A 25,299-nucleotide genomic window follows, 5' to 3' on the forward strand; every position below is an offset into this window, starting at 1 on the left:
AGGCTGGTTTACATAAGGTTGGTCACCTTCTGTATCGGTGCAGATAAGCTAAAAATGAAAGAATGGAGACCTGCCCAGAGGAATTCCCATTGGGCACGATGCAAAATATTTCATTCATCGCTTCTTGGTGTTTATACGTTGGTGTGTCCAGGAAGGGCCCTGGGGCACCCCCAGTGACTCGGAAAAAGAAAGCTTAATGGCTTTTCTTAAGTGCAGCTCACCTATTGGCTGCCCTTCTTTGTTCTGCTGTGTAGAGGACAAGCCCCCTGATAATCTGCACATTGCACGCCTCCTGCATTGCTTAATTTAGGATTTTGCCACAGGTTATCACCCAAGTGGAGGCTGAGGGCATACAAATATTCAGCGAGGAAGCCACATTGTTATCAAAAAGACAAATATAATAATAGAATTCTGAGTTGCGCCAACAGCAGTAAAGAGGTCCACAGGATCGTCTCGGAATTTGTGAAAAACCCAGTTGCACCACTGCCCCCACCACTCCAACGCAAGAGCTGTGCGACTTGCTCTCCCATCACTTCTACAGAACAGCACTAGACAGGACGAGTGCCCCTAATGCCAAACTCGCCATCCTCACCGCCCCCATCCTACCGCCGGCGCTTGAGACCACACCCCACCCCCACAGCACGACCTTCAATTCCTTCAAACCGATCTCGAGCGAAGAATTCCATAAACTACTGTCCAGTAGCAGACCCTAGGGGTCCCCCCATGACCACCCCTGCCCTGCCTCCCTTCTCAAATAAATCTTCTCCACCTGTGCAGGAGAACTGGCAAGGTCCATACTCAATCAATTTTTTGATTTTGAGGAACTTTTTTGTACAGAGATCATGTACTTGAACCTTCGCGACCTATTTTGAAAATGCTCCTTGTACTTTTTGATTCCTCCCTTAGTGTATTTCTTTATTATATTGATATTTGTCGCATGATTGTAGGCCAACAAGGAGACACTGAGTTCCTCTACTCCGTCTGAGAATCTTGGGAAAAAATGCACACTTGTGCCTGCACTGCTTTGCGCCAAAATATGTGAAAGAATGATTCCAAACACGCTTGGAGCACGAGAAATAGAATTTGCAGGTGGGATTGAACCCCGGACTTTCTAGAATCAGACTATACATTGGGCGAATCGCAAGCTTACAAAAGCCCAGATTTGAAAAAGGCGAAGTATAGACACCGAAACACGTGTCATCCACAAAGGGCTAAAACCTTTAACAAAATAAAAACAACCTAACAAGAGACTTGTTTGGATTCATTCTTTCACGTATTTTGGTGCAAAGCAGTGCAGGCACAAGTGTGCGTTTTTTCCCACCATACTCAATCAATCCTCCATCTCTGGCTCCTTCCAAAACCCCAAGAAAGCGCACGTCAAACCCCTCCTGAAAAAGCCAGGCCTCGCCCCCTCCCAACCATCCAATTACAGACACATCTAAGAAACCACATTCCTGGCGAAACTCATAGACTGCTCTGCCTACTCTCAACTCAACCTCTTTGCTGAATCCAACAACTTACTAGACCCTGCACAGTCTGGCTTCCGGCCTCGCTGTGGAACTGAAACCACACTGATCTCGATCTGGGACGACCTCAAGGTCACGGCAGACTCTGAAGAATGCGCCGCTCTGGTTCTCCTTGATCTCTCGGCTGCCTTTGACACCATCAACCACTCGATCCTCCTCGATCAGCTCCACTCACTTGGAATCCGAGACCTGGCACTCAGCTGAATTGTCTCATTCCTTAACAACAGGAAACAAATCACTATCCTCCCCCCTTTTACCTCATCAGCTCGACTAGTGAACACCGGAGTACCCCAAGGCGCTTGCCTCTCTTTGCTCCTTTTCAACCTCTACATGAGCCCACTAACAGCGATCATCCGCTCACACAACCTCACCTGCTACAATTATGCTGACAACACCCAAATCATCCTGAGAATCCACAAGACGAGTCCTGAGCCCCCCGCACCCTGACCTAGCAGCTTGCTTCAATGACATAGACCTATGGATGTCTGCAAACCACCTTTCCTCAACCCAGGGAAAACAGATCATGGTATGTGGCAACACAGCCCTACTCTTGCAACCACTCCCATGGCCTCCCTCCCTCGGCTACCCGCTCCCCCTGTCACCTCCAACACAGTCAAAAACATTGGCTGCATATTGGACTCAAACCTAACCCTGTCCCACCAGATCAACAATGCATCTACATCCTGTCACTACCACCTCAGACAGCTGGGACACATCTTCCCTTATCTCTCCTTCCCCAACAGATTGACTTGTATTATTTCAATTGTCATGTCCAGACTGGACTAATCAAACTCCATGTACCTGGGTGCTCCGGCATACCAAATTAACAAACTCCAAAGAGTCCAAAACGCAGGTGCTAAACTCCTCCTTGTGGTGGGACAAAGGATCCACATCACCCCTGCTCTCCGCACCCTCCACTGGCTCCCTATTGGACAAAGGGCCACCTTTAAAATCCTGTGCATCACCCACTGAGCAATGCACAAGGGTGGCCCATCATACCTCCAAGAGAAGACTATGCGCTACCGCCCAGCAAGCACGGCCCTCCTACTTATGATCCCAGCCTCCAACTCTGTCAGACTTGGAGGGTCAGCCTACTCTACCCTTGCACCAACTCTATGGAATTTGCTACCCCATCATATTCGGCACAAACAGGATACATGGCCTTCCGTACAGCTGTAAAAACATGGCTTTTCACAAATCCATGAAAGGTTCACCCATGGGACATATTCCCATCCCCTTATGACCAGTGTCCTGTGAAATCAGAACATCCCTGCTGAATATCCCAATAAGCACCCAACAACACAACACAAAATCCCTACAATGATCCTGAAAATGGGCCCCCAAATCTAACCACGGGGCGTCCAGAAAAGAACTGGCCGTGTCCATATATCCCTTCCTTTACGACCATTCTCCCTTGAAAATCAACACTAACCTGAAACGAAACAATACTGCAGAATATCGCAAGAAGAATCAAACAACACGATTTAAAATACCTACAGGGACTCAGGAAATGGTCCCTACAAATCAAACCACTGACAGTCCCGAAAATGACTGCCTGTCCAAAAAAAATCAGCATACCCGCAACGGACAAGAGCCAATAACCACAGACACTATCATACCACTATGCTCACGCTCCTCTTTTACATCAACAAACATTAAAATGCAGCTACACCCCTTGATCAATTCGGCCTAGCTGCACACATACATATATCGCTCATAAAACACCTCTACAGCCTAATATAATGCAGCTATAAACCTCGAAACAATTCGGCCTAGCTGCACACATACATATATCGCTCATAAAACACCTCTACAGCCTAATAGAATGCAGCCATAAACCACGAAAAAAATCGGCCTAGCTGCACACATAATCTCCTACATATGCCTCTCGGGAGCTAGAATGCAGACTCGGAGGCCACCCCTGTGATGCGCACATTACACTAATCTCTCGCATTCACCGCACCACAAGTAGTGTTAGAATGCAGCCAACCCACAAAAACCACCCCGGTGGCTCACATTCCAAGTTCACCCAGGCACTATATGCCACACTACTCCAACTGATAGGGACCATGGTCCCCGAGGGCGTTCAACCCACAGGGCTTTGAGATCATACCAATGGTACATAAAGCGCTATACAAATGAACTATAACAAATAACATTTATGTTGATCAAGGAGACGTGTAATCCAGTGAGGAAGTTGTGAAGTATGAGAAACTAAACACATACTTTCCCGATAATTATTCCCCTACTGATTGTGTGGGCAGATTAGTGCACCGGGCATACAATTTTGCACCAATTTAAATGATTTATGCCCCCAAAAGTGTATATACAATTTTTCCACGGAGTTTTTGCTTTTAAAATCTTAAACTTCCCCAGCCAAATCACTGCATTTTTATTGACGACATATAGCGAGGTGAGAAGGCAAAGACCTCCCTCGCCGAGACATCATTTTGATATGGGCCCACGGTGCATCTCCAGCCGGGCCCCCGTGTCCAGGTGTGGGTCCCTTGCTCTCGGTCTTCACTGATGAGAACACACAAGGCCAAGGGGACATATCCTAGACGCTCACGATGGAGTGACTGTTTCCATTGGGCGCACAGTGAATATGCATATATTAGACTAGAAATGACCGCCAAACCTTAAGTGAAGTTCATTACCAGTCTAGTCAATGCAGGAATTGGGCGCAGTGCCCGTCTCTTAAGCAGCCACTTAGCTTACACTGTCACCCAGATTAACCCAACATCTACTTAACTGTCCTCGAGCAGTGTTTTCATACTTGATTTGCATATGGTTAGTCCCCTTCGGTAATCCCACAGATGAACTAAAAATGATAGAATGGAGAGCTGCCCCGAGGCTGTGTTTAAATCAAAGCCCTCGCCCATCACCGTGTGTTGTATTTGTACAGCTCGGTGCCTGCCGCATACCAAAGAATGCAATGTGGATGCCTCTGTACCAGTAGTATCATACCTTTTCATACCAAGCCTGCCCTTGAGTACAAATATTGTTCTGGTCCCCCACACCTAGGGGTTGCCCCTCCCCATCACCCGGGTCACTCAAAGGATGTCCAGGAGGGCCCCAGGGTCTTTATAAAGGATTATGGTGACTGCTTTTAATCGAAAATGTAAGCAGTAGAAAATCTTCTTACATTTCATATTAAAAACAGTAATCTTAATTCCTGTTTAAAGAGTTTGGGGGCCCACCTGGACATCCTTCCGGCTCCCTCTGTGGGGCGTGGGGGGGCAGCCACCGAGCGTGAAGACCACTGCTCTATACGGTTCTACAGTCAGTCCTGGGGTCCTGCAGTTTATGCATGTGAACTTTCCTACCGAGCCCCCCCTTGCCAGAGTAAACATATCCTTTCTGCCCCCCCTCCCACCTAGTTTTTGGGTACCCTATAGTGCCCAAAGGATGTGGGGGCAGGAGTGGGCAGGCTCTTTACAATATTAGCAGATTGTCTACTGCTTATATTTTCTATTAAAAGCAGTCATCTTAATCCTTTTTTGTGTTAAAAAAGGTCATCATATTCTCTTTATAAAGACTCTGCCCCGCCCAACACCCCCCCTCCTGACATCTTCCGGGCCCTCCAGTTTTAAGACCACTCATATACAGTAATAAGGTGCCAGTTTCAAAACCATTTACAGGCCATCTTTTGGTTCCCAGTCCACCCCCGCCCACAGCGCATGATTGCATGTGAGATACACTTCACTGGCATGTAGTGATTGGGAATTTATGCTGCAGCGGCATGCCTGAAATATGCTCAGTAACGACTAACCTGTGTTTTACATAGTGCCTGCTACCCCTCACCCCCTTTCACGGGCGCATGCGGCTGGAAGCAACAGGTGTGTGTTTTACATATTTCAATGGAACCCATTCTCTCAACCTCGGATAAATAAAAAGGCAAAGTTTGCAACCAGGATTCAATTTCAATCCTGTGGCCAACAGAAGGCTGTAGCGGACACATGAACCCACACAGGTGTGTTTATGCTTTCACGCTGCCAGAATTGCAAAGGGGAGGTTTCAGTCCCTTAGTTCTTTGAACTAGGAAGAGACCAACTTATTTCTGGGAGTTTGTAACGCAGACGGTGCAAGATATGTGGCCAATCTGTGCTGCCTTTCATTTGTTGGCTAAGGAGGAGCTAAAAGTAGCGCTTGAGCATCCAGCATTAACCAGCGAGCAGGAGCTACCACTGGGGAACCAGGAGCTAGTACATAGCGTTCCCCAAATCTAACTTCCACAGAAGATGCAGGCGTATCATTTTGTCGATTAATGATGACCCCTTCTGCTTTAAATGTTGTATAGATGCGCCCCAAGGTGTATGGAGAGGTTGTCTATTTCACATAGGTGTGTTTGTTCTGCATCAGCTTACTTGGGGAGCAACACGTAGCTCCTGGTTGCTGTTGGTGCCAAGCTTACCCGGCTTTTCTAGGCTACAAGCAGGAGCTAAATAGCCCCCCGCTCCCATCGATTTTGAACCCTGTAGTTGGGGATACTGAAATCGCCTGTCTCCCAATGCAAAGCGTCATCTCAGGATGTATCATGTTAGATGTGCCAGAAATCAGTAACCATTTGAATGACAGGAACTCAGCCCGTTGTAAAACATCCATCACAAAGGGGAAGTTCACAATGGGCAAATTGGTCTTGGGCATTGTTGTAGTGCCATGAAAAGACACAGCCCTTCATTGTGCAGCACTTAAGCAGGAAAGCAGCCCTATGTTTTGGTTGATAAGTTTGCGAGACAAACAGCGGGGCGGGGTTCAGCTTGGAAGGTGTCATCCTGCTTTATAAGCAGTGTTACTGCCCTGCAATATCATATGGTATTGAGGCTCTCGAAGCAAAGGATTTGCACTGCCTTAACGCTTTGGAAGGTTGATTTTGGTGTAAATTGTTCGGTCTGCCCCCTTGCGTGCCTATGATAATTCCTAGGCTTGAATTAGGGCTGATCCCCTTGCTTGGCCTTGCCTTCAAGGGGCAGGGGGTGTTGTATCTTAAGGCTATGACTCACCCAAAATGCCCATTGTTGACTTTGATTGGTAAGGCTCTAAGACAGAATGACGCGCAGGGATATTGCAGTCTCAAAGACATGAATAAGGAGCTACTAGAAACGATTGGATTACACCCCGAATGGGATATTGGTTTTGAGCAGCTTAAGCAGGCCTTCAAAAAGAAAATTGACAATTGGGATTGGAATCAGAACTACGAACATTTAACAAACGTAAAAACTTATCGGAATGTATTATAGGGGTCGTACATAGATTTAACACTACCCAACCCTATTTATGTCTGTGCCCATCCCCTGCAGTCGTCTTGCAGTCCGATATAAAGCAACTGCCGGTCTTAGCAATCGTTGGCTCTAAATTCAAACTTTCCAGCGATAAAAGATTTTGTCGAATTTTTAAACTTACACATTACGGAAACTGCAAAGGACGTTATGACAGAATGCAAGGTTCTCAGCTCAACTTAGATGTGCAACCTGGAAAAATGTGTGCGTCACTATGATGCGATAAACAGTAACGAATTATGGCCATATTGCCTAAACTCAGGAAGTACTGCTTTGCACATGACCCTTTATGGGATCTGGCTGCAGGTTGTAAAAGAAATTGAAAAAGTATGAAAATTGAGCCTCATTACGAGCTTGCCGGTCCAGAAACAACGGTACCAGTACGCTTGCCGGGACCGCTGTTTCCGGACTGGCAAAGTACGAGTTCTGAGAACGGGTGCCCTTCAGGTCTGAACTGGCGGGCGGAATGGCACCCGCTTGCAGTCCTTGACGGTTGCACGGGCACTGTTGCACGCAGTGCCGGTGCATCCGTCCTCCCCATTGAGTCCAATGGGACTCAATGGGAATGGGGATTTTCTTTTTTCCGACGCCTGGCCGGAGGGACTGCCTGGGCTGTAATGCCGGGTAGTTCCCCATTCGCCGGAAAAAAAATTACTCCGGCAGCAGAGTCATAATGAGGCCCAATGTCTTTTTTCTTTTTTGCAGGTCTGATGATTGTATACTGAAAGAGAACGTATTTGATTAATGGAATGCGATTCTTTATACAACATTTTGGATATGAGATGTTTTATTTGGATTTTTAGTCTAATTTAAATTTTTAAAGTACTAATAATTGATCTATATATATATGAGTTTGCCATGTTTACATTTGATTGGTTGTATTATATGTGAAAAAGTTCATTTGAAGTAAAACACATTATATATAAATAAATACATAGTTCAGTTGACTGGGCAAATGGGCACGAGGTTGAGTGGCACCTGCCTTAGTCAGAGGCTTACATGCGTTACTTGCTTTTGGAGGCAGTGATTATACTGCAGTTACACGTAACGATGCGATCACCTGATAAATACCGGTAGGAGGCATAGGCCTGTAAATTAAAAAATATGACAAATTGCAATTCGGAGATCTCAAAAAGCCGCCATAGGTACTTCTTTCTAAAGTTATAGGGGTGGGGCGCTCTCGCCTATAAATCATGCTTGGTACAGTGCATTTCCTTGTTGGTTCTCGGAAAAAAACACCTTTCATTGTCCGCTTCAAGGTGTGACGTCGTGTGTATGCTGGGGAAGGGGGGCCCCGGGGGGAACGCGAAGCGTTTCCCCCCGGGGAGTATTTTGGCGCTGCACACGGCCAGCGAGTGGCCGTGGGGGTGTAGAGCGCCCCGCCCGGGGTATTTAAGGGATCAGGGAAGGTTCGGGAGGCAGGCGACGGTTAGGACTTGGCGATTGCACAGGTCCCGTTGCCTGCTCCCGAGCCTTCCCGGGGTCCTTGGGCCTAGCTGGCGGTTAGTGCAGGTGAGGTAGGGGAGTGAGGAAGCTTTTAAGGAGGGTGGGTAATTTAAAAAAAAAAAAAAAAAAGCAATTTTTAGTTTTTGGGTAGCAGGGTAGGAGGGGTGCCGTAGATAAGACACCCCTCTAGGCTTACCGGCATTAGAAGGTGCTGGGTCCTTCAGGTGGGCGGCCTGTGAGCGGGGGATAGGCTTGTGGGGCTCCGTGTCGGCCAAGTTTCATTTAGGCCGACGTGGTGCTGAAGCGGGAGCGGAGCCTCAGCTGATCTGCAGAGGCGGGTACGCGGGGAATATTGGTGCTCTGCCTGCTCCGCTCCGTTTCGTTTCCGCGTGCGTGGGCGTTTTACTCATCAACGCTCGCGCGTATAAGGGGCTGGGCGTCGGTCTTAAAGGAGCCGCGCCTGAGTGTTTGTGGAGAGTGCGGTGTGCTCCGGACACAGGCAGGTGGCAGTGTTCTGTGTGTTAGCAAGTGCTAACAAGGGCTTACTGTGGGGAGCTTTTGCAGGGCTCCTGCTTCCGTAATAGGGGTGGGGAAGGGGAGGGCAGGGTTATAAGTGGGGAGTGGGGCAGGGGGAATAATAAAAAAAAAAAAAAAAAAAAAATTATATATATATACAGTTAAGGCAGGTGAGTTTAAATTGGTGGCCTGTTGTTAATTGTCTCTACTAGGGAGGCTATTTTCAAGGTCTCACACTAGGTGCGTGTGTGGTTTGGGGTTCTTTTTGGGGGCGCTTTGCTCCTTTTTGAGTTTCGGAGGTTACAAGGTGGTAAGGGCTAGTCCACGGGTAGGTCCCGGCTCGGGGGAATAGATTATTTAGGGCAAGTTTTGAGGGTTGTATTGGCTGGGCACACACATTTTAGTGTGCACAATGACAGGCCGGGGGGCGAGCAAGAAGGGGCTGGGGGATGCTGGGGCCTTGAGGAAGGCTCTGGAAATCATTAGCAGGGCAACCACAGCCCAATTGGAAAGTGCGGTAGGGGGAGTTACGGGAGAAGAAGGGAGCGGTGGGGGCCGGCCGCAGCGCAGAGCGGCGGCAGACGGTGCATTGGCAGCGGTGGTAGCCTGCACCCCTACGGCAGGAAAAGGGGAGATTTGGGAATCTAGGGGCAGGAAGATGAGAAGGGAGATAGACAGGAGGGCAGAAGGGGGTTTAATGAGTTCAGGGGATCAGCCAGAAAGGGGAGAAGGGTATGATAGCCACAGGGTAGAAGGGAGTTCTAGGGAAGGTAGAGTCCGAGGGAACAACAGTGGGGGCAGGGGTGGAGGACAGGTGGGTGTGGCGGGGCAGAGAGGAAGAGGGGGTAAATACCTACAGAAGAGTGCGGGTGGGAGAAGGAGGGAGAGGTCCCCGTCACTTGAGGAGGGTAGGGTGGGGCGCGGAACGGCCCCCCCGGATAGGAGGAGTGGGGGCGGAGGGCGCTGCGCAGCCCCCGCGGTGCAGATGGAGGTTGAGGGTTTTGGTACGGCCCCTCCTCAGTCAAAGCAAGGAGAGCCTAGAGGGCACAGCACGGCCCCTAGCAACGAGGATGTCAGGGTGGAGGTCGGAACGCCTCACCCAAGAGAAGAGGACCAGGCAGAGGTTCCCACAGCCCCGCCGGGAAGACGTCAGAGGAGTGGCGGGGCGGACGCCCCGGGCTCGGAGGAAGATCTGCAAGTTATCTCGGGCAGGAGCCCGCATCCTCAATGGGATCTAAGGGGTGATGAAGTTGGTTGGGATGAATATGGGGGGCAATGGGAATTTGAGGATTACAGGGAGGAAAGGGGAAGGGCGGAGGAGAGAAGAAGTTCAAGGTGGGACGGGGAAAGGGAAGTACAAGGGGGTCGGGGCGAAACGGGTCGAGGAGATTATTGGCTGGGCGATTGTGCTGACATGTTTTGTCCCCGCAGCAGGAGCCCTCTGAGAATGGAGAGGAGGAGCAGCGGTGTGGAGGCCAGGCCGCAGATGGCAGGCGTGGAAAGAGGTGAGAGGGAAAGGGAATGGTCATCTGCATGGCAGAGAGGGGTCACAAATAGGGGGTTGGGTGATGACCGGGGTGGTCTACAAGGTGTGATGAAGGAAGTGGGGGTGCAGGCTTTTGGAGCGGAAGGGGTTGGAAAGAACATTTGCTCGGTGGAGGTCCAAACGGACAAGGTGGCGGAGCCATTGGGGCTCGAGGTGCAAGCGGGAAAAGACAAAGAGGGGGAGGTAAAGGGAAAGGAGAAGAAATTGCCATACATGGGGATAACAAAGCCATTGGGGGCGCACTTGATGGCAGCGACCAGGGAGAAGATTCAGGCAGGGGAATTTGTGGATGTCTTTAAATTGCTCCATAGGGAAGTGAGAGCAAAGGAGGGGTCTAAGGAGGAAGAGAGGGAACTGGCGTCACGCCCAAGGGTCCCGGTGACTATTGAGAATTGGACGTCGGCGTTTATTATGTATGCCAGTGTGTATTGTGAAAAATTTCCGGAGCGCTGCGTGGCCCTGCTTAAATATATGGACGTAATTAGGAAGGCTTTCACGAGTTTTGGGGGTTTTGCCTGGGTACGCTATGATGAGGAATTCAGAGCGAGAATGGCGGAGGATAGTCAGGTGGTCTGGGGGGAGATAGACATGGATCTTTGGCTGCAATGGATGGCTCCAACGAGGCCTGCCTCGACATTACACACAGCAAGTGGGCTGCCTGTGCCTTACCGGCCCCTTCTTGGTCGCCCCGCCCATGAGGGGGCGGAGGGAGGAGGCGGAGGACAGCCCTCAACAGCATGTTGGGCGTTCAATAAAGAAAACTGCACGAGGTGGATGTGCAAATTTAAACACGAGTGCAGCAGGTGTGCGGGTCGGCATCCGGTTACAGATTGTTTTCAGGCAGGGGACAGTGGGTCAGGGCGAGGAGCGGGGCAAGAAAGGGGGGGGGAAGGACCGCATGCCAGGTAAATCGGGGTGTGCTGGTAGGTCGGGCTCAGTTTATCGTAAAGGAGGTGGGGGGCACAAGGTTTGATGAAAGGTTTGTTGGGAGCAAATTAAAGGGGGCAGGAGAAAGGTGAGGAGGAAGATGCGTAGGTAGGGGAGGGCCCAGGGGGGAGGTAACGGTGGAAATGGTTAAGGGAGAGGTAGCTGTCGTGGGAGGGCAGGGTCGACGGTGGGGAAGCCCTCACGCTTGCCGCACGACAAGGTGAGTAGGCTTCAGGCTGCATGGACGGAGGTGCGGGAGCGCCTCTGGTGCAGCAGGGGGGGAAGTGAGGAGATGGGGCTGCATGGACGGGGGTGCACTAGGGCCCCTGGTGCAGCTAAATTTAAAAAAAAAAAAAAAAAAAAAGTGGGGCAGAGAAGCGAAGTGCCGGAAGAGGAATTTATGTGTAATGGTCTGCATGGACGGGGGCGCAGGTTTGGCCCCTGGTGCAGCGGTGGAGAGGAGTATGGAAGAAAAGGGGCCTGCATGGACGGGGGTGCATTAGGGCCCCTGGTGCAGGCGGGAAATGGTGGTAATGGATGCGAGGAGCTTGAAGAGTTATATGGAAGGGACTGCATGGACGGGGGCGCAGGTTTGGCCCCTGGTGCAGCGGTGGAGAGGAGTAAGGAAGAGAAGGGGCCTGCATGGACGGGGGTGCATTAGGGCCCCTGGTGCAGGTGGGAAAAAGGTGGTAAGGGATGCGAGGAGCTTGAAGAGTATATGGAAGGGCCTGCATGGACGGGGGTGCACGTGGGCCCCCGGTGCAGGGGGGACAATGGGAGCGGGGGGACAATGCAGGAATGTAAAGGAATAAACTGGGCACAACAAGTGGAGCAAATGGTTTATTGCTTGTAGGGGAGCGGTTTGCGACTTGTTTTACGTGGGTATTGTTTGGGGGCTTTCAAGGTTTTTGAGTTGGTTGGGGGAAAAGGGGGGGTAGGGGGACTGCAATGGGAAGATGTTCAAATTACAGAAGTAGGTTGAGACATCAAGATTAAAAGGCTAAGACGGATAAGGAGGGAAGGGACTCTTGGGTTCGGCTGGTCGTGGGAGCAAGGTCTTATGCCCAGTTTCAGGTGCTAGGGGTATTGCGGAAGGAGTTGGTGGCAGTGGGTGAAAAGGAATAGGTTTTTGGGACTCATTATTTTAGGATGGGCGCAGCATCTGAGGGTACTGGGCTGGGTTTTTTCAGAAGTCAAGGCGAAAAGATTGGGTCGTTGGAGGCTGGGAAATACAAGGGGTACGGCAGGGAGTTTGATAATGGGGATGCTGAAAAGGTGGTTAGGTTTTGCGGGCCAACTGTGTTGAAATATTTTGACTTGTCAGTGATTTTGTATTTTCTTTTTCAGATGCTGCGCGAAAGGAAGGGGAGTTGGCGCAAGTTTTGATTTGTTGGCCATTCAATTGTTAAGTGGGCTGGGGAAAGAAGTGGGGAAAAGGGGTTTGGAAGGTAACAGGGGCGCAGTTACAAGGAAGTGGTGGTGAGAGGGCACGGGTTGGGGGGCCTGCGGTGGGATCACCTGCTTCCTATATTGGCAGGGATGAGGGATGCTTGGGGTTTCCAGAGGTGGTGATTATGCATGCAGGGGAGAATGACCTGGTGAGAGATACGGGGTTGGCTCTGCTAAGGAAAATGAAGAGGGACTTAGTGTGGGTGCGGGAAATGTGGCCTCAAGCAGTGGTGGTATGGATTAAGTTGTTGCCGCGATGAGGGTGGAGGGGAGTGAAAAGGGGGGAGCAATAGAACGGGCCAGGAAGGGGATAAACAGAGAAAGGGTAAAAATGTTGTGCCTCGGTGGCAGTGCAGGTCATGGACCATAAGGAAATAACATATGAGGGTCTCCTTATCTTTAGAGAGGTGGGGGTACACTTGTCCGTGTATGGGAATAATCACTATCCGGCGGACTGGGGTGCTTGGCTGGGAGAATGGGTAAAAAGTTTGAGGTAGAAAAGTTGGGGGGGGGGGGGGTTGGGGCAGAAAGAACTCCTCGGGGGAGGGTTTTTCTGGTGCCGGGGGCATGGCCCCTTTTGATGTGGGGGGAGGGAAGCACAATGGGGGAATGACACGGGAAAGGAGGGGGTGGCGCTGTTTGCACAAGCAGGTCACCCCGGGGGATCAGGTATTGAGCCTGGAGGGGCATGGCCCCTGGGGAGAAAGCGGGACGCCTGGAAAAGGGGCAAGGATACGGTAGGATCCAAGGGATCATTAGGGAGGAATGGGTTATTTATTTATTTAACTGTTGGGGGAAAATGGGAAATGTTTAAGTTATTTAATTGATTGTTCAAATAGCTATTTAGTTTGTTAGGCCATGGAGCCAGTTAAGCGTTTTGATTGAAAGCTTTGGCCTGTCACATTAAAGCGACCTTTTCCACTTTTAAATGAGTCTGGGTTTTTGTGCAGTAAGCCAAAAGGGGGGCCCCGGGGGGAACGCGAAGCGTTTCCCCCCGGGGAGTATTTTGGCGCTGCACACGGCCAGCGAGTGGCCGTGGGGGTGTAGAGCGCCCCGCCCGGGGTATTTAAGGGATCAGGGAAGGTTCGGGAGGCAGGCGACGGTTAGGACTTGGCGATTGTCCCGCCCTCCCACCCCTTCATTTTGTTTAGGGAAGTTAGTTATGTAATGGTGGGGGGGACGTTCGTCAGAGGATTATGAGGGGGAGGGGGGGGTTTATGGTTTAGGGGTCTGTTAAGAGGGTAGGGATGGTAGTTTGGTGTGACAGGTCAGGGCATCGTGAGCGGTGTGTATAATATTGTTGCTGATGTGGCAGGTCAGGCTGGCTGCAGGTCACAGGTAAGAGGAGTTGGGTGTAGAGGGGAGTTTCAGGGGGTCAAAGTTGGTCGGGGTGCCGGGGGCATGGCCCCTTTTGATGTGGGGGGAGGGAAGCACAATGGGGGAATGACACGGGAAAGGAGGGGGTGGCGCTGTTTGCACAAGCAGGTCACCCCGGGGGATCAGGTATTGAGCCTGGAGGGGCATGGCCCCTGGGGAGAAAGCGGGACGCCTGGAAAAGGGGCAAGGATACGGTAGGATCCAAGGGATCATTAGGGAGGAATGGGTTATTTATTTATTTAACTGTTGGGGGAAAATGGGAAATGTTTAAGTTATTTAATTGATTGTTCAAATAGCTATTTAGTTTGTTAGGCCATGGAGCCAGTTAAGCGTTTTGATTGTAAGCTTTGGCCTGTCACATTAAAGCGACCTTTTCCACTTTTAAATGAGTCTGGGTTTTTGTGCAGTAAGCCAAAAGGACGCAACATTCCACCCTAAGATTTCGTCACACTACGTTTTTTTGAGAGCGGCCATTCTGGTGGGATGTAACCACCAAGGATATTCAAACAAAGAGAACACTGAATCTGACCTTCAACTAATGCTCTACACATTTTTACTGAAGCCAGTCACTAAAACGGGATGTGCGTGTGGATTATACTAACGGCATTGGGCCAGTCGCGGCTTTTCACTGTGCATGCAGTCGCAGTGGCTTAAATTGCAAACATATCGAGGGGACACAAAAGTACAAGTCCCAGCATGAAAAGTGAAAAGTGCGCACAGCCACAAGGTGTCACGTGTGAAAAGGGGCACTTGGCGGTCTGGTAAAACTACTGCAGGTGCAAAGCTGGGAATTGTAAAGTTACTATCTGTAGTGCACTGTGTATTGCATGTTTTTAGCCAACTATAATAAATCCAGTTTATGGCTGTCCCTGGATACTAGAACAAAGGTCAAGGACACGGAAACGAGGCAGACAGGCAGACATGGGCACAGTGCACACGACACCTCGATGAGGTAAAGCGCAAAGGCATGCAGAATTCAGATAACCGCCAGGGAGCGTCGAATGCAGTCATGGGGCAACACATCAAAGTATAAAAAACAGAGAGCACGATTCGGAATACAAACATATCCCTTTCTAGGGTCACTTAATGCACTGAATCTGCAGGCTATGAACTACACGCCAGGAACAGTCCTCTGCCAAGAGTAGACAAAGAAAGGGGACATGGGAGAAAGAAAGGCACACCCAGTGGCCCCGGAAGGAGTTTCCGCAGTGGTTATGGCTTGAAGGATTCCAACACAGAACGGAAGAAGGAACAGTACAAAGCAAGAGAAAAGAAATAAAGCAACAGTTTTGGCTTTGCTAAGGCACTCATACGATGGGTCAGGGGGCATGTGGGGCAGACACCCAGAGACGCCAAGGGTTGGGGGGGGGGGTATATAAGCATGGGGCAGTGTTAGGTCATATTTTAATTTTTAATGCTAATCTTCCTCACTTGTGTGATCCCCAGAACTTTTTTGCTGGACTTGGTGATGATTTTTTCCATGTTCCTGTCTTTTACTCTTTTTATGGGTGACCTTTTTAAGTCTCTCCATAGTGGATTTTTATAATGTATCCTTTTTTAACACCTTTTTGGGCATCTACATTTTATTGTTGCAACACACAGCTCTTTCTGTGCAGTGTTGCTGGGTTGCCCTTTGGGCTTACCGTTTTATTTTCTCTAGATTTACCTTGGGTGAACTACTGTTCCAAGGGGATAGAGAGATTTTCACCCCCTTTACATTTTACTCCTTATGTGGAGTGCTGGGGAGATGCATAGTAACCCCTTTCTCATTGCTCCAGTAACATTTCTGTTACTGCGAGAAGCTTACTATTATGGCTGGTGGCAGTGGACATACTTTAATGACTTTTGTGTTAATCTTACACGCAGGCTGTCAAATCAGCCGCAGTAATGCAGAGAAGAGAATGGTGGCGTCTTTCTTTTTTTGCCATTTTAAGTCTGCTTATCCTTTCTTAGGTCTTCTTCTGCCGTCCTGGGTGGAGGATGTCCTGGTGGAAGTTTTATCTTCGCCAGGAACCCTTTGTGTAGACCGCCGAGGCTCCAGAGTGTCTGTAAAGGCAGGAAGCGAGGGAGGAGTCTGAAACTCTGCAGCCCTTTGTCTTCTGGTGTGCCTGAAATGAACCAGTTCCTACTGGGGAGCGGTCTGTCCTGATTGGACAGCCACTCGACCGGTTCTGTAAACTTTGAGAGTTTGCAGAAGTTGTTTGTGGGTTCCTGTATAAAAGTCTCTGGAAGCTGAAGAAAAAGTCGACCACTGGAGCTGAATCCAAAGAGGAAGATGAAGAGAAGACGGCTGTAACTGATTCAAGCGATCAGCATGCCTGCCGAGTATGATATGATATGATATATGTCATTTATAACGCACCTGTACACAAGTGTTTCTAGGCGCGACAAGACAAGGGAGGGAAGAAAAACGATCTTACTAGGCCTTGTGTCATTCAGATCGTGTAAGTGCGACAAAGCAAGTGCAGGGGGAAGGGACAGGGGGGAGTGCAATCAGAGCAGCATTGCTCCGAGTAAGTGCAGCCAGGGCGGTGCGGCTTTGGGTAAGTGCAAGGAGGCAGGGAGCTGTAGAGGTTACAGTTACAGCCCCTAAGTGCGCGGTAGGCCCGGTAGGCCCGGTAGGCCCAGAGGCAGTGCAGGGGAGACTGATCATGGAGGATCCTGGTACCCAGTGAGAATCTGAGGGTAGCCAGGCAACCAGTCGGCACAGCGGACAGGTAGGTCAACAGGGGAGGGAGAGAGAGAAAGCAGAGGAGAAAAGGGAGGTCTTGAGCAGCTTCCAGAACTTGGTCCGGATCAAGTTTGAGCAGGGCAGGGAGGCCATTCAGGAGGGAGTCACCTGCAGAGGAGAGAGATCTACCCCCCACTCTCTGCCTGCAAAAGCATCTGTCCCTTAGAGAGTTAGAGGTAGCTGAGCAAAGGGCTCCAGAAGGACATTATTTTGGAAGAGAGAGTTGGATGTAGTGCGGGCCCCAGAAAGCCTTGGGGTCAATGCAGAGTGTCATGAACTTGATCCTTGCAGCCACCGGGAGCCAGTGGACAGATTTCAGGGCTGGAGAGATACAGTCGCTGGGCTTGAGGCCAAGGATAAGTCCCCCAGTCCTGGTCTGGATTAGTTGCAGAGGGCGGATAGTCGAGGAAGGGAGATTGAGAAAGAGGCTGTTGCAGTAGTCCAGCCTAGAGAGAACCAGGGTTCTGGATACACTGAGCTTCTGGGGGAAAGTGAGATAAGGAGGAATACATCTGAGGAGGTGCAGCTGGTAGTGGGCCTTCTTGGCAAGGTCCATGATGTGAGGGGAGAGGGAGAGAGTGGAATCTGGGAGCAGGGGTCCCAATGAGAAGGATCTCTGTCTTACTGGCATTAAGGCAGAGATCATTGGAGTTGCACCAGTCCTGAATCGCGGCTAGACAGTTAGGAATGAGCAAGAGAGAGGAGGGGAGCCTGAAAGAGAGCTGAGAGTCATCTGCATAACACTGAAAGTTCGAGAAGGTAGAGAGCAGGTGGGCCAAAGGGGCCAAGTACACATTGAAGAGCCAGGGTGAGAGGGTAGAGCCCTGGGGAACACCACATGTGGAGAGAGAGGTGATGGAGAGATAGTACCCAAGTTATACCTGGGAGTATCCAGAGCCTGTGCTGACCCTTCCTTCCCTTCCCTACCTGGAAGCACTGAAGATGATTCTTCCGACTTTTAGGCTGGTGAAACCCACTAATCTTGAGAAGACGACCTGCACAACAAGCCATCCCTCGAAGTGCTGTGACTTTGCTGGGCTGAAAACCGCCAATACCAGGGGACCTCGAGCCTGATTGCAGTGCAACGTCTTGCGAAGTCTGATTCTTACAGAAACTCTGCTGGCCCTTTCGTGGTCCTCGAGAACCAAGATCCAAGTTCCTGAAACCACCTCACCAGAGTGCAGGACCAGATTAGCGAGGAGAATCCAGCCGGCGATGAACGTTCTTCATCTGGTACCTTGAAAAGAGCGCCAAATCCACAGAGCCATGAATCTGAAGACCGGTTCCTGTGCTGCTGCATCGTGAAGCCGTCCGACTCCAAGCTCTTCTTCACTGCTGAGGTACTGTCTTGGCTTGGGTAATACTTACCTTAAGTCCTGTGTTGATGCTGTGTAGCTTTGTGGCTGATTTATGTGTTTGGGAGTTCGCCCATAACGTTCGCCCAGGCCTAATGCTGGAACGCATCTAGGGAGCCTTCTACGAAGTCCCTGAACACTTTCTACTAACTCTGAAGTCTGTACTTACTTGTTGGAAGAGAAATCCTCTGGAGCCCGTACTTTCCTGCATCTTTGCCTATGCGGATCCTGCCTAAAGCTGACCACTAGACTATTACTGTCCCCCTTCTGCCTCTGAGAACACTCATGCTCCTAGAATAGGGAAGGACTTCCAAGGTTTGGGCCTCTGATCTGAAAGCATAAGGTACGGTATGGTAACTGTATCTCTGCAATAGGATAAGTTACAAACCTTCTTACTTACCTGTGAATTGCTGAAGGCCATTCTAAAAAGTATAGAAGGTTATTTTACTTGCTTGTGAATTGTGTTTTGCACTCTTCTAAAATGTAATATAGTTGGCTACTCCTTTTTTCCTGAAACTGGATAAGTGTAACAGTGTATGACCAATAGGTTTTACTCACCTTGAATAGCTGGTTGCCATTCTAAAAGTGTATCATTGGGGTCTGCGTACCTTGAACTGCCAAGTGCATTTCTAAAAGTGATGGAGTTACTGCTTACTTTAGAACTGTGTGCCACTGATCTGAAAAGCAACATTGGTACAACTGTGTAAGAGTTTGTTACCAAATAGGTTTTACTCACTTTGTATAGCGAACTCCTATCCTAAATATGTAACTCCGAGTTCTTACTTATCCAAGAAGTGCGTATTCCCCGTCTGAAAAGTAATTCACAAGTTATTGCTGATCTTAGAATTGTGTTTCACTATTCTGAAAAGTAACTGAAGTGTAACTGTATCATTCCTAAGAGAAGTGTAAATTACATATGTTGGGTTGTCTACAAGTGGGCCAGCTGTACTTGTAACATTGCTGGTATAACTGTTTTATCCTTGTAACTGAATAACACTGTAGGTTATTACCATTAGAGTCTAGAGACCTTGAAATGCCTTTGTGCCCCCTAAAAGTCGAATGTGGCTTTACTCCCCGTGAATAGCTTATTGCCATTCTAAATTTGTAATATTAGGTTTGACTCACCTTGAATTACTTAGTTTTTCTAAATAAGGTTTATACTTTGCTTTGCATACCATAAGTATTGTATTGGTTTTTATAATTGTGTTTATGTGTTACGATATAGTACTTACCTTTCCAAAGATTTATCTTTGCCCAATGTGTATATAAAAGAAACCATTATTTTTACAATACATAAGTGTATCATGTTTCTTTGGACCATATGTATGCTACAAGTTATTTGTACCCATCTACAGCCCTCTCTCCCTCCTGAGATAAGCCTGGCACCTCTGTCCATGCTGCCAACATCCAAGGTGGTACAGCCTTATGCTAGGAGTTGGAGTTTCTGTATTGCCCAAGGTGTAGTTTAATAAAGTCCTTGAGGGGACGTTTAGAAAAACTGTCCTAACAGGCAGAAAATAAATAGTTGAGGTTGGGGGCGTGTTGAAGACATATCCCTTAGAAATCACCCACTTCAGAAATTGAGCAACTCTTGCTCCTGTGGAATTTACCCACCCCCATGGTAGCTGGGGGAGGGTCGGGCCAGCTGGCTTCATGCCCACTCGCTTCCTTTGTGCTTGCTCCCTTTCTCACACCACCATAAATATATATATATAGTGTTTGCCCATTAACGATATGGTTGTCTCCCAGCCCAGGGGCTTGTGCAAGTGAATATTAACCTATTGTGTCCAAACCTGGGTTTGAGTAAGGAAAATGAGGCGCGATTGAGAGAGTGTTGGGGAAGCGAGAAAATGAGGCCTAACTACGGAGAAAAAGGAGGAGTGGACAGGATGGTCCGATAGGGTTGTGTTTGTTAAACCTCTCTAGTTTGAATGCGAAAAAGAGTAGAGTAATTAAAAGTGTACGTCTGAGATGCTGATAAATGTAAGGGTGTGTTCTAAGTACCATATCTGATGCTACCGGTCAGGTATACTCAAAAGTAGTGCAGTGCTGGCCCGCCTGTCACCAAACAATCTTGCTTGGCAAGAATCTATGTGCCTCTCTTTCGGCAGGCAAGTAAGCAGGGTTGTGTTTCCATAATTCCACAAAGGGGCAAGTGCTGGAAACATAGAACAATCATTATAGATCTCATATTGGGGTGGAGCAGTCAACAGGACATGTCAGTAATACTATCCCTACTGTGACATCAACTGTACCCACAAGTAATAAAATAAGCAGTGTCGCATAGCAATTTTCTATGCAATTCTGTAGTTTTGCTAATCAAATGAACACTTGTGTAGCAAAGTTAGCTATTTAAGTTGCCCTCTTCAATGAAAGCACAGCTCGCCCTGCATTCCTTCTTGCCGTCTGTGCTCTCTTCACCCTCTTTTCTCTGTTCACTTCAAGTGCTAATGGAGGAAAAGTGCAGCAGTAATCCTCTCCTCCACTCATACGTACCAAATGCATGTGTAGGAGTGCAAGAATTATTTTTTCAAATAATTGCAAACCAGAAGGAATTGGGATGATAATTTTATTAAGCTTTTTATATCCTGTCTGGCAAAGACAAGTACGTGTCAACTTTATATCTTTTAAAGACAGTCCTGCAATTCCATCCCTAAAATGGAAGTTGTTAAATAATACATAATTACAGTATTGAGACTGTAAAACCTTGCATCGATCCATGCTTTACAGTAAAGTTTAGGTTAATCTATCTGAATATCATAGTGTCAACTGTATTTCATTTTGTTGGGGAAGATGCATCATGTTGACTTGTGAACTTTTGAAAATGTACATTATCACATGATCAAATACTTTTGATGGCAAACCTGGTTCTCTAACCTGCAGGTTGCATACATCTTGCAACTGGTGCTCAACTCATGATTGACCCCATACACCTTGACATTCTATATTATCACCCTGTTGCTTTATTGCTTTATACCAGGTACCCTGAAAGTGAGATGACCAAAAACTACAATATTTCACATAGTTTCGCCAGTTCTCTGGCTGCTATGCAATCCACTCTGATTAGTCTCCTTCTTTCCTCGTACATAACAAATACAAAAAGCAAACTAAATGCTTGCGCAAAGTAGTGAGGAATAGTACCATCCAGTCTGTAGATCTACTGCAATACCAAACACTGTAGTTAGCTTCTAGAGCTCGCTTTGCTTTATGATTGTATTATATATCACCAACTGCAGGTGACAGCTGGCAAAAGTGTTTTCAGTGCCTTTTTGGCACATCTATTTATTTGTGTCCATTCATGCAGCTAACCTTTTACATTTTACAGACACTCATCTATGGCTCGCAAAGTCGATTCACCCACTCAGTCGAGTAGATTTTATGATGGGCGAGTAGCATTTACAAGAGATGTTTGGAACTTTTATTTAACATCTACTTGGTTTGCAGTTAATGTCAAATACAAGTTTCACTGTGCAGCAGCAGTGTGCCAAACATAAAGTGGGTTTGTAATGACATGCACCATTTTACAGAAATCTCATTATAAAATGGTCCTCCATTGCTATGGGTCGAGTGCATTTCACTTAGGTTGAATAGGTAAACCGAGTTACCTGACCTGCAGGTCTAGATGAAATTTAAAGAATTTGCAAGTCCTGACACCTTTCACAGATGTCTTATTTCAGTTGTAAGCAAAACTGCTGTATTGTTGCTCATTTCATGTCTTGGGTACAAATAACATCCAGTGACATTAACAATAATTAGTAAAAAAAAAATTGCTAATCAAATGTGTTTTTTTGCTAATAAAAACATTTTAATTAGCAAACTCTGCTAATCAATTTGTGAAATTGTATGCCTTGACCAATGGTCCTTCAAGCATCGAGGTTCCTCAGATTGTTTTGTTTCTGACATGAGGTACCATGAAGTGTAGCGTGAGTAGAGATGTATTAAAGCAGATAAGAAGCGATAAAGCCAGAAAGCCATCTATGCACCTTCTACTCGAAGTGGGGAGGAAGGGTGGGCGCATTTGAATCTAAGCAGATACAAGCATCAGAAATACGATTTTGGTAAGTAATGTATCCCCTCTGAGGCTTGTGGATCTGCTTAGATCACATGCTATGCATAGACTAGCGAGCATTATCAGGAGAAGAAGGTGGGTTGTGAAAAGGTACAGCAGCAAATAGATGTTTTAGCACTGCTTGTCCGACCTGTGAATATGCTTTAGAATGTGTCAATGCAGTAATGATGAGTAAAAGTATGTATGGAACTCAATGTAGCTGCTTTGCAAATGGCATCTAGTGGGATGTTTGCAATAAAAGCCAAAGTAGCTCCTGTACCTCTGGTAGAGTGAGCTCTTGGTGTGAAAGGTAGAGTTGTCTTTGATAGGGAATAGCAGAGCTGTATGCATTTCACTATCCATCAGGAGATGGCGTTTGTTCAACCGTGATCACCTTCCATGCAAGGTGCTATGTAGACAAACAGTTGATCTGTTTTTATTAGCTGTTTTGTTTTGTTTACATAGTACAAAACTGCCCTCCTTACACCCAGTGTATGGAGGCTTCTCTCAGCTGAGTTTGATGGATTTTGAAAGAAAGCGGGTAGTTCAATGGATTGGTTAACATGGAACTTGGATATGAGTTTAGGTGAAAATATAGGGTGTGTTCTAAGTGCCACTTTGTCTTTGTGGATAATAAAGAAAGGGTCTTGCACTGACAAAGCTAGTAGCACACTAACCCTTCTTATTGAGGTGATGGCCACTATAAAAGCTGTTTTGTATGTTAGGTGTTTGGGGCTGGATTTATGCATAGGCTCGAAGGGGGGACCCATAAGCTTTGAGAGTCCAGCTTTGAGATCCCAACCTGGGGCGGGTTGGAAATGGGGGGTAAAGTCTCTTTACTTGTTCCATGAAAGCCTTAACAATTGGAACTTTTCACCAGGACACCTTGTTCTGTGAAGTGGTGTACGCGGACAGAGCTACTAGGTGAACCTTGATGGAGTTAAATACTAGGCCAGAGTCTATTAAGTGGAGCGTGTAGTGAAGAATGTGTGAAGGAGTACATTCAATAGGATACATATTGTTTGATCAGCACCATATTATAAATATTTTCCATTTGTTGAAGTAGCAGTGCCTGGTGTTAGGTTTGCGAGCCTCCTTGAAGATTTCCATACACCTTTGAGGTCATTGTAAATGGCCAAACTCTGACTTAACGAGCCAAGCTGCCAAGTTCATAGACTGAGGATGTGGGTGGAAGGTTGTCCTCCCTTGCTGGGACAGCATGTTGTGGGGCTACGGGAGCATGATTGGTTTGCACATCGCCAGTTTGAGTAGATGTGGAAACACAGGTTGTCTTGCCCACATAGGAACAAACAGAATTAGAGTTGTTTGTTCCTATTGCATCTTGTGCATGATCCTGCTCAGGAGCGGTGTCAGTGGAAATGTGTAAGCAAATTTCCCTGACCAGCTCATTCACAGGGCGTTCCCCTTGGATCTGGGTTGGGGAAACTTGGATGCAAAGTCTGGGCATTTTGCGTTTAGGCTTGTGGCGAACAAGTCTAAAGGAGGATAGCCCCAGAGGGAGAAGACATTGGGCCTCATTGTAACTGTGCCGGTCCAGAAACAACAGTGCCAGTAAGCCTACCGGCACCGTTGTTTCCGGACTGGCACAGTACTGGTTTGCCTGCCAGAGCCGCTGTGCCGGACAGGGCAGACCCTGCCAGACACAGCGGCCAGGGTAAGCAATCTGTAATGGAAGCACCGGCACCGTTTCTTAACGGTGCTGGTGCTTCAGTGTTCTCCCTTCCCATTGAACCCCGTGGGACTCAATGGGAATAGGGAATTACAATTTACTGGCACCTGACTTTCCGGAACGCCAGGGTTGTAATCCCCCAGTGTTACGGCAAACAAGGGGCCGGTAAATCTTACAAGTCCGGCGGCAACCCGCTGGTAGCACCGGCAGGGCTACCGCCGGACTTGTAATGAGGCCCATTGTCTAGAATTTCTTTGTTGAGTTGCCACTCGTGTTCCTCGGGTAGAGGATCTCTGCTTAGAGAGTCTGCTAGAGAATTGAGTTCCCTTGGAACGTGTTGAAACACAAGGAACATGTTCCACTTGAGGGCCCACTTTCAGATTTTCTGCGATAGCCTGGACAGACTTGGAGGGTGTGTGCCTCCCTGCTTGTTTATGTAGAACATGGCAGTGGTGCTGTGTGTGAGGACTTGCACCGTTTGGCCTGTTAGATGCAGTTGGGAGGCTTGCAGGGCTTTGAGTACCACCAGTATTACTAGAAGGTTGATGTCGTTTTAGCGTGTGATCTGTGTCCACAGGCAATGCACTGTTTGGTGACGGTAATGGGGTCTGAATCCAGAGAGTGAGGCGTCTGTTGTAATTATTGCTTGTATTGGAGGATTGTGAAAGGGTTTCCCTTTTAACAGATTTTCCATTGACCACCAGCGAAGTGCTTGTACTAGGGTTAGCGAAACAGCCACTAGATCGTCCGACTGACTGCTTGCCTGAGACCATTGTTTTGCTAACCACTCCTGCATTGGGCGTATGCGCAACCGTGCGTGTGACACTAGATAAATGCATGAAGCCATCCTCCCAAGCAGGTGCATTGCCTTGCGTACGGTTATTTGGCGACAGGCAAGATAAGGAGGTATTTGCAGCAGCAGGATCTCTTTCATCTGAGGGGGAAGACTAGTCCCTCCTTTGTCTTTATGATAGCTTCTAGGAGCCGCTTGGTTTGGCTTAGAACTATGCTTGATTTCTTCTTGTTGATTGAAAACCCCAATTGGAACAGGAAGTTGTTTGTTCTTTGGGCATTTTGCTTGCAAATTTGGGTGGGGGGGTTCCCCTGTTATCAGCCAGTCACCCAGATAAGGATTCACTGGGATTGATTGCCTGCGTAAGTGCGCCGCCACTTCCACCAGTACCTTGGTAAATATCCTTGGAGCTGAGGCTATGCTGAAGGGGAGCACCTTGAATTGGTAGTGTTGATTTGGTATTTTAAAGCGCAGGAATTTTCTGTGCGCTGGGAACATTGAAATATGAAAATATGCAGCTTTCATGTCCAATGTTGCCATGTAGTCCTCTTGTTTTAGCAGTGGGATTACTTCTTGTAGCGTTGTCATGCAAACGTTTTGTGGCTTGATATATGTG

General features: G+C 48.1%; 1 protein-coding gene across 3 annotated transcripts in view; it reads right to left on the reverse strand.

Annotated features, from left to right (window-relative positions):
• Positions 1–25,299, reverse strand: part of IGSF9 (immunoglobulin superfamily member 9) — a 665,024-nt gene that overhangs the window by 469,490 nt on the left and 170,235 nt on the right. The window lies entirely within an intron of this gene.

This window comes from Ambystoma mexicanum, chromosome 1p (genome assembly GCF_040938575.1).
Source record: "Ambystoma mexicanum isolate Mex_15411 chromosome 1p, UKY_AmexF1_1, whole genome shotgun sequence".
In the NCBI taxonomy this organism is placed as follows: domain Eukaryota; kingdom Metazoa; phylum Chordata; class Amphibia; order Caudata; family Ambystomatidae; genus Ambystoma; species Ambystoma mexicanum.